Below are 9,868 nucleotides of genomic sequence, written 5' to 3'. Positions count from 1 at the left end.
AACCGTCTCAAAGAAAGTTTTGGGGTGCTTTTTGTGAGGCTTGAAATGAGCAAAAGTTGAAACTTTTCTACGGCGCGAGTCGTGTCCAAACTGAACGCAGCGACGCTATATATCCTGGCTAGTTTCTTTTTCACTTTCCCATTGAGTCAAACAAGAAAACAGTGTGTTCCAGGTGTGGCTCCAATTCACCCAAATGTGTCAGTTAACCTATCAGAGGTTTCCAAAGCCATGTCATCATCATCTGGGCTTTCCCCTCACTGTTTAAAGAGACAGTAATCATCCTGTATGTGCATTTCTGGTTTTGTAGACATTAAGAAATAAATCTGTGGCTGATTATTTCTCTCATTATTGTTGAATTGACAAAATATGACTAATTTTGGTCATCATAGTTGACTTAAAATGAGAAATTTGCTCTGAGATAACCCCCCCCCCCCTCATATATCTTTTTATTCAGTGAATATAAACTTCTGGTTTCAGTTGTATTCGCGATATATCGCGTATACTTTTGAATAATGTTAGAAAATATTTAAGTATTTCTAAAAAGATGCTAAAAAGAAATGTAAATGAAGTGGCTACATTTCAGACATGATATGAATTTGCTGAATTTTGCTAGCTACGTTGTGTTAGCTTTTTGACAAACTGCTAGCTTTTTACCAGTGATTACAGTGTAACACAATCTCTGGATACTCATCAGTCATTGATGGTTAAAAAAGTCTCAGGTTCTGTTTCACTCTTGACAGTTTTCAGCTCTATTAAGACTCAAACTACGGTCACTTTGCGCCCTGCGTTGTTCAGTCTCTCCACCTTGCAGAGCTTAAGCCTGATGGCTCTCAAACGGTTACATAACGTCCTCTGGATTCCAGGCTGGACAACCAGTTCTGCTGCATCTGAAGTCGTAACACAAATGTTAATGCCGGCGTACGAGTTAATCTGCTATTAAGATTTGTTGTTGCCCTCCCCCCCTACACATACGTTTATTCTCTCTCTATCTCTCTCGTTTCGACTTTGAATAACCACCGAATTCAATTAGACATGAGAGAAAAAGCCACTCGGATGGGGAGCATGAATTTTTTAGGATCATTTCATGTAACTTTTACAATCCCCCGCACTCCTCCAAACACTTTTTCACTCTGCTTTATGAATAAGTCACACTTGTGCAGGTTTGCGGATTCAAAAATGGTTAAAGGGACATACATTTTTTCTTGATTTCTGAATGTAGGACTGTGAAAGTGTCTCCTCGAGTTCGGGGTGGACGATGACTCTGAATTAGGGAAAGCAGGAGATAGAAGTAGAAGCACCTGCTCCGGAAAAAAAAAAGAAAATCACTTCAGACACGTCTGAAAGTGGGCTTATGTGCCTCTTCGGCCTGCGGCGTAACAGCCTCGCCAATTATAAACTATAAGAATGCGCGTGCGCAAGCATGTGCGGTCATACTTTTTTTTTATTTTTTAATGGCTTTCGCCGCTCTGAGTGATGAAATTACAGCGGAGGGAAATTTGTAATTGTCTTGTACGCCTCGCTCCGATCCCCGGCGTGTTTCAGCAGGTGGAGGTGGACGTGGAGGTGCGTGGGTGCGTGTCGGGGACGTTATTTTTAAACGGGCAGTTGCGGGTCGACTAAATTTAGATTGGCAGCCAACTGCTGACTTTTCCTACAGCATCAGCGCTTTGTTTGCTCACCGCAGACACGCCGAGGTAAAACGAGAAGGCCCGGAAGTGAGGTCCAGGTAGGTTTACACAAAACACAGCGGGTTAGGCACAAGAACCGAGCTAAAGGAGAAACACGGTGTAAAAATACATATCTAGTGACGTCATCGAGAGTTACTTAGAGTTGGAGCAGCGGAAGATGATGCTAATTTACAGATGTTAGTAGTGACTTTTTGGAGAAAAAAAAAAAGAGAGAGAAACAACTATACTTTTATTTTTTAGTTGTGAGATAAAAGTTCTGGAGTGACCTTGAGTCTCGCTTTTTAAGTGTATGAACTTAGCCCAGTTATTGTTACAGTTATAGTTCGGCAAACTCTGAAAATGGTCATTTTTAGCATTATGTTTTATTTTATTGTCATATGGGCTAAATGTTTCATTCACAATCAAAAGCTTGCTAACTCGATAACTCGCATTACTCGTTTTCTGTCGAAACTGAAACGTCTGACTGAATCCCTCAATTTGATTTATGATAAAAGAGGGCAACATGTTTCTTTCTTTTCACAAAATATGCTTTCCTGAAACATCTGGTTTTCAATTTAGTCACTGATTCAATTTTTTTGTGTTTTTTCTTCATCTTATATTCATTTATTTTCTGCTATTACTAACCTTCCCATAAAGGCATCTCTATTTACCTTGCTTAAATGTATCCTTCAGTTGTCTCACAATGTGTCATTTATGCATTATCTTGTCTTTTCTATTTATGTGTTGTTCTTTAATGCAAAACCTGATTGCTTCATACATTTTTTTCCCCATAAATATAAAAGAGCACAGCAGAAGGGAAGCGGTGAAGGAGTTTAAAGCAGGTTTAGGTCAGAAAATAATTCAGTTTGTGAGTGTAAATATTAGTAAAGTGTTCTCTACATTGAAAATCTCAGTTCCATCCTGTTTCATCGGTGCAGTTGAATCAAAGCGTTTGACCCTCTGACCTGTGACCCTCCTGGTTCATGACTGCTGACTGCAGTGTTGCTCTCCATGGTGCTGAAAGCTCCACCTACTGAACTTATTATGCAAATTATTTTACCTCTGAATGGAGTTTGGATTAATATGGGATAGAAAGTGTAAACACTCGATTATTTTGTTTTCATGTGTGTTAAAAATGTAGAACTACTAATTTGTCGTTAGCTGTGTTTCCACTGACCATGTAATTGTCAGTGGAAACACTGACATTCTAAAATAGATTTGCTTAATGGAAACACACCAATTTTTTTTTGTTGTTGTTGAAAAAACTTGTTTTTTGATCAAATCATTTGGCTAGGATGATTTCTTTGATTACATTTTTTTGCTTAGCGTGTAGAAACTTGTAAAACTGAAACCAGGAAGTGACGACATACTGATTGTAAGCACACTGTAACAGTTTCTACTACGACGACTCGCAAGGGGATTTACATGAAAATGAATGTATGTGACCAAATCAGGCGCAGAAATCATGTTAACTGTAAACTGCCTGTAAAAAATGAAAATGAACACAAAAGCATAAAAACACACAGCAGTGCAGTGCAGAACAGGCTTCCTGCGTGTGCGCGTTAGCTAGGCGGTATCGTATCGACGATAAACACTTACACAATGTGCATGTTGTGACTTTTGTGTTTGGATCCATAAACGCCTATAATAACGCTCCAGATATCCTCGACTTAAACTGCATTAATATTCATCTGTGAATGTGCAAAGACTCGAGACTAATCCTCCCCTCAAAGACCCGGCAGCTTTGCATTTCATTTTTCAGCTCTTCCCTTCCTCTTAACCTACTTTACACCCCCCTCACCCTCCGCCCATTCCTCTGCACAATAAAATTCACCAGGCAGTGTCATGGTTGGGATGTCTGTGGCTTTTCTTTTCTATGCTCATATAAGCTCATTTAAGGCAATTAATCCCTCCGAGTTTGCAGGGTTTAAGGCCTCTGATAAACTACAAAGCAGTCAGGACCTTGCCTTAACCCAAAGTCATTTTCTGGAGCTGTTCTCTTTGTTTTCCGTCTGTTATACCCATTACAGTTGGTAATCTATCTTCTGTTTTTTTTTCAAGCGGGTACATGTTAATCCTGTTTTTTTTAATTATTATTATTATTTTGTACATGCAAAATCTTTGGGCAAATGTGTCGTTAACAGAGTTTGAATGGTTGAAAAACGTGTTGAAAGCTGGAGTTGATTAAAAACGATTCCTTCATCTGAGATCGGGATCTGACCCGAAGTAAGACGTCAAAATCCCGACCATCAGAGGCGTCAAAAAGCAGATGTATGATGAAAAATAATTGTTGTAGATAATTAAATTAGACTTGAGTCAGTTTTTCCACATTGCATACAACTAAAGAGCTACGGCGCTTCACATTTTATGTTACTGTCTTATTCCAAATGACATTAAATCAATCGATTTCCTCAAAATTCTACATGTAAATACACCATTATGACAATGTGGACAGTATTTATTTTGGCTGTGGTTTGGAAATCTATTAACTGGGAAACCAAAAAAAAAAAAAAATCACATTTGCATCTATTAATCAATCAAATTTTATTTGTATAGCACATTTCAGCAGCAAGGCCTTTCAAAGTGCTTTACATCATTAAACACAAAAAAACACAGTCAGGCAACATTGAATCAACAATCATATTAATATTAAGCAAAAGATGCAAGTATTCACACGTTTTGCTCAAAACATATTTGATTCATCTTCAGAAAAATAGTAAATGTTACTTATAGAGCTCATTTCATAGATCAGAAACCACACTGCATTACGAAGAAATTATTATTTTTAAAAAAATGGGCTAGGTTAGGTTGCACTGGTTTCCACGGAGATTAAAATATTTCTCAAACATGCATGGAAGAATCAAGGTAACACTCACACCATGTTTTTGATGAAAGAATAACATTACAACATGATGTAAAAGCTCAGAAAAGTCAGTTTTAAAAGATACAGCCACTTTAATACATTTATAAAATACTACAAAAAAAATCTCTGTTGTCTCAATAGAAAATTTGTGTGTAGAATTTTGAAGAAATGGATTAATTTCATACAATATGGAAAAAGTGAAGCACTGTGAATACTTTCCAGATGCGCTGTATTTATTTAGGTCAATACTATCACAGTTTTTATATTTTTTACATATAAAGAAAAACCTGATGTTTCTCTACTACTGTATGTGTAATTATGCGTTTTCCTACTGAAACAGATAAAGCCTGTGGAGTGCAGCGCAAGAACTCTTAAAAGTTTTATTTATTTTTTGCCAGATCCTGTAAGTGGGTGTGTCTCTCTTCATGGAAACCTCTCCAAGGTTCCTGTGTCTGTATTTAGACAGCTGGATCAGTGAGGCTTGCTGACTGCATGCAGGTGACGTAACATGGATGCAGACGGATTAGACGGTGATGTCATGCATTCGTGGGCTCAGAAAAGCATCTGATGTTGGAGCTTCCTGGAATAATGAAGCTGAGTTTCTCCTGCCGGATGGTGACGTGTTCTGGGATTTTGTGTCGTGCTATTCGGGGAAAAGGGCTCTAATCTGCTTTGTCCTATCTGGGTGGTGTAACAGGTAGAGCATAAAAAAAAAAAAAAAAGATTTACAAGACTGACATGAATATTTAAAGGGAGAATTTCATTTTCAAACATCTGTCCTTACAATCCCACTAGAATATAACGAAACATGTTTCAGTTTGTGTCCAGACACATATAATCCAAATCAATTAAATTCACAGCACACAAAGATTGTTTTTTAAAGAACTTGGTCCAGGTCAGTTCAATGCAAGAGGCCTTTACTTCAATATATTCCTTGGTCCTTTGAAACTGTTGTTTTCCACAGCAGAAGAAACCAACAATTCACTTTTAAAAGGTAGAAACCTCCAGAAGAGTCGGACTCCCCTCGACAGGAAACACCAAAATCACCGGGTCAGGTGAACTTTATGGGGAAAAGGAAAAAAACGAAGACAACAGATGCATCTACATTGACCATAAAATTGTAAAAATTAGAACAATGAAAATACATTTTCTTAATGGAAATGTGCTGACTTTGGAAAAATAAATAAATGAAAACCTCACATTTTTGTGTTAGAATGGGGTAGTTTTTTTGGCCATAATTAAATTAATTTATTTCGTAAAGCTGCAATGGAAACACTTAATTCTCATCATATGAGTCACGTGATCAATGACTGGATATTACTACCGACGGAAACCATGAAGAAGACAATGACAGGAAGTGGTAGAAGGTTGTTTTTTTTTTCATGTGAGCAAATGTATTCACGTGTGGTTTTAATTGTGTGTCTTATTTAAAGACAAGTGGTGTTTATTTAAAGGAATGCCACAATTGCGAAATAGTTTTTTTGACGTTAGTGGAATATTGACAACATTTGAAACGTAGCTACTGACGCTTTTCCAATTGCTTTAGCCGTATGTCTAGCTCTCAACTGTCTGAACTTACTGTCGTACTTAGTTGTCTCTGAGGATCCAACAGCAAGCAGGAGGTAGGCAGGTGATTCAAAAGAACAATACAAGAACGTCGGACTGAAAAAGAAAACATTACAGGAGGAGTGAGCAGTCATGATGGGTCGACAACTGAATAAACTAGAAACCAGAGAATAAGACCAGAGGCCTGAACAATGAGGAGACACGACTACTGGGCTGGAAACCAGGTTCTGATCCACTGAATGAATTACAGTTGATGATTATTTGACGTTCGTATATCATTAGCTTTGCTATTTCCTTCCTATGCAATTCCACTCAATTCTCATCTCCCTTCAATGTTCCGTCTTGACTTTCTCCCATTCATGTGGATTCTTTTGGTAGAATATCAAATGGGCCAATCAGAAAACAGACAGCGAAGTCGTGAACAATAACGTTGATTTTCTGCACTGTTTTAGAATTATAGTATTCCCTTAGTCAATGGCAACGGCGGAAGTGAATGTACACGTTAGCCACGTTAGCCGCCTCTTTTGGCTCCGCAGTTCTCTCTTTGCAATGGAGGAAGGATGGCTCAGCCAACTTCCTGTAAGCTTTCATAGCATCGAATTGGCGCATTATATATATGTCATGCATGGACAAATATTAGCAATTGGGTAAAATGTAAAACTTCAACAGAGTCCTGAGACACCTGACTCTGAACAAACTCCTAATCATAAATTGTTGTATATTGATTGAATTGACGAGTTTTCTCTGTGTGTTCATGTTCTCACAAAGTTTGCCCCTCATCCAGGCAAACACACATCGTTTAAATAAATCTCTGCTAATAAGTGTGTGAACAGGGTATCACAGGAAGCGGTGGGACAGTGTGTATGGGCAGTGATAGGCTTGTTTGTGCACGCCTGCTATATGTGCTAATTAATCCACGCTAGCAAGTCACTTTCCGCGCCTCCACCTGTGCACACGCGCCGTTTTCCGTCATTTCTCAGCTAACGATTCCGTCCGCTTGCGTGTCCGAGAGCCGAAAAGTGTGTGTGTGAGAGACACGTGATGCATTCGGAGTTAATAATATGAGTGCGTTCTGGCCCCGTGTTCTGTTTAAATGTCATTACATGAGGTCGGGCTGACTCTTCCCACACAAACATAACTCTGCTGTTGTGTCTGCTCACAGCAGTTCAGCTCCTTAAGCTTATATAAGCGCCTATGCGCTACAATCAACAGACGCAGGAATAGACCTCGTAAGTGGCTTAAACTCAGTCACGGAAACAAACACAAAGATTTCTAGATCAATGAATGAGTCTTGTTTTGGTTTTTTGTGTCTTTGCTTTGGAACATGAGAGAGAGTTTGGCTAATCATCCCACTTCCTTTAAACAGCAGCAGGAAAACCTTTTGAACAGAGTTTAATTCGATTAGTCTTACATAATAGCGAGCAACAATTCAATCAGATAAATATTTTCTTAATTTAGCTAGCAGGGAAACGCTAGTGACCTGTCTCGGTCCTGCCAAGGGCAGCTCTTATGTAAAGGGTTTTTGCACAGCCTGATGAGTCGGTAGTAATTCCCTCCTTCCTTATTTGGCAAGTGGCTGAGGATGACACAGCACAAAACTGCTGTGTCGTTCTGGAGCTATTTTGAGACTGCGCTCGTACTCGGCTGCTCGAGTGCTGTTTGTTTGTGATTCATGTTGCCCACTCCTGGGCTGTCTTCTCATTTCGAAAAGCATTTTAATGTGGACGGCTTGGCGGACCCAAGAGACTAACAGGTTGCAAATTGAACTGGAGTTTAATAAATGACGAAATGTTGTCTGAGCTATATTTGGGACGTGGGAGATGGGATGAGCAGAAAGGCAAAACAGTTCTATTAATCATGGTGTGCTGTTCTTTTGTAGTCTGGGGGATTATAAACTGGAATGAAAGTGTTGTGCAGACATGATGAACACAAACGCAGCTTTAGCAGACTGGACTGGGGGATCAGTTCATGCATGTGTCTCTTGTTCACTAATTATAATAGGATGGAGCAGAACATGAACTAAGAGTTATAATAGCTTTGGGCTTTTCATTATCATTTAGTTTTATCTCAATGTTACTTTTTGTCTAATTAAGTTAGTTTGAACTGGTTTTTGCTAGTTTTTATTAGTTAAATTTAGTTTAAGTTTCTTCATACATTGGTTATTGTTTAGATGCAAAACTCCAAAAGGTCAAAGTATTGTACTGTGATTATGTACATTGATTGGGTAATAGATATTTGACAGAATATATCATTTTCAGAAAATGTTTTCAATTATTGTTGAACGACCAACTGACTGGCGTTTTCTCAACTTTTGCGGCCATTTTGCGGCCTAGCATAAGTGCCACTGGGAGAAGTATGGAGCGCCTTTATTTGCCGACAACTGATGGACATTTTTTTTATTTCGCATCAGTTTGAAGGGCTAACTTATATATTCGTAATCACAAAAATTCCTTCATTTTCGTCTTTTTGTTAGTTTTATAAATGCACGGCATAGCTCCTTCCAGTCATAGTTTTCCCTCATTTATTACCATTTTTATTTATTTCAGTTCACGAAAAAATAAAATTATAAAAGAACGAAACTGGAATCAGTTTCGTTCTTTTATTAGACTGGGTCTTTCGTTAAAGACTCTCACTGTGGTTTGCTCTCGTACCGAAGGCAAAAAAAATAGATTTTTAAGTATTTTATAGACTTTAATAGGGTTTCTTTCAGGACTGCCCTGCATTTAGCTCCCCGTTTTTAGCTTGTTTCCATCTTATCCTCTCCCTGCTGCCACCACCTTCCTCGTAGTTTCTGGTGCCGAAAAATGTATACTTTTGCAAGGCACTGGAGCTACAAGGTCAATTAAAACAATGATTATCAAGAAGCACTACATACATTTTCACATAGAAGCAATGCTTCAATGTACGGAGGGACGGGCCGACGACCTGTCAGGGTAAACCCCGACTCCCACTCCCAAGGGAGCAGTCTAGACCAAATTGACTACACAACAGCCGAGAAGCAGGGCCATGATAATGATATGATAATTAGGAATAAAACACGGTTGAAACCAAACGTGGGCCTGGATGCATAATCACCAAGGAGTCTGGGGCCTGTTTCATCTGATGTATGCTAATTCCAGGCATGTGAAGCATGGTAATGTGATATCATTTTGTATTCAAGAGTGTGATCCCTCGGTTTCCACATGAAGCCCCGCCCCCTCCATGCCCCAGTATCTGAACCTTTTTCTGCATACCTCAGCAATGTCAAGATGTCGGGAACATTAGTTCATTCAGGGCTGCGTATGAAAGTGAAAACAGCATCCTCTCATCTTCAAAGACAAAAAAAAAAAAAGAGGGTACTGAATAATGATTTAGGTGAAATTATTTTAAGAGAAATTGTACATTATTTTTACTCTGCTGATAATTAGCTACAAGGTTGACCTTCTGTAGCTGCAGTGCAGAACAGTGAATATGTTGCTGTTGAGATTTTGTTCTGATGAATTTGAATCTAAATTAAAGCTTAATTTCAACCTCATTGGATATACAAATTTTTCAGCCAACATTTTAATCTATTTTATACTCCGTTACCAATTTGAAAGAGCAGTATAATGTATTTTCTGACATACAGTAAAATTTTTATAGCAGAATTAAGTAACTTTGTTAACTTCAGTTGTTAAAAATGCTATATCAAATTTGACTTAAAAGAAATGTGATTTTGTAATTTAACACCTTGAAATAAACTCTTTAATAAACTCCTGCTCTTTCTGAAACTCCGCCTTCAGGAAGTCATCAC

The 9,868-nt window shown here is 38.4% G+C and overlaps 1 long non-coding RNA gene across 7 annotated transcripts in view; it reads left to right on the top strand.

Moving 5' to 3' along the window:
- The first annotated feature begins 630 nt into the window (after window positions 1-630).
- LOC103472064 (uncharacterized) overlaps window positions 631-9,868 on the top strand; it is a 34,213-nt gene continuing 24,975 nt past the window's right edge. For all 7 annotated transcript variants that reach the window (XR_014089803.1, XR_014089806.1, XR_014089805.1 and 4 more), the window contains exon 1: window positions 631-1,726. This is a non-coding gene — a long non-coding RNA (uncharacterized LOC103472064). The remainder of the gene's footprint in view (window positions 1,727-9,868) is intronic.

Source organism: Poecilia reticulata, chromosome 11 (genome assembly GCF_904066995.2).
Source record: "Poecilia reticulata chromosome 11, P_reticulata-male-v2, whole genome shotgun sequence".
Lineage (NCBI taxonomy): Eukaryota > Metazoa > Chordata > Actinopteri > Cyprinodontiformes > Poeciliidae > Poecilia > Poecilia reticulata.
Note: the sequence above shows the minus strand (reverse complement) of the source record. Positions and strands in the feature narration are given on the sequence as shown.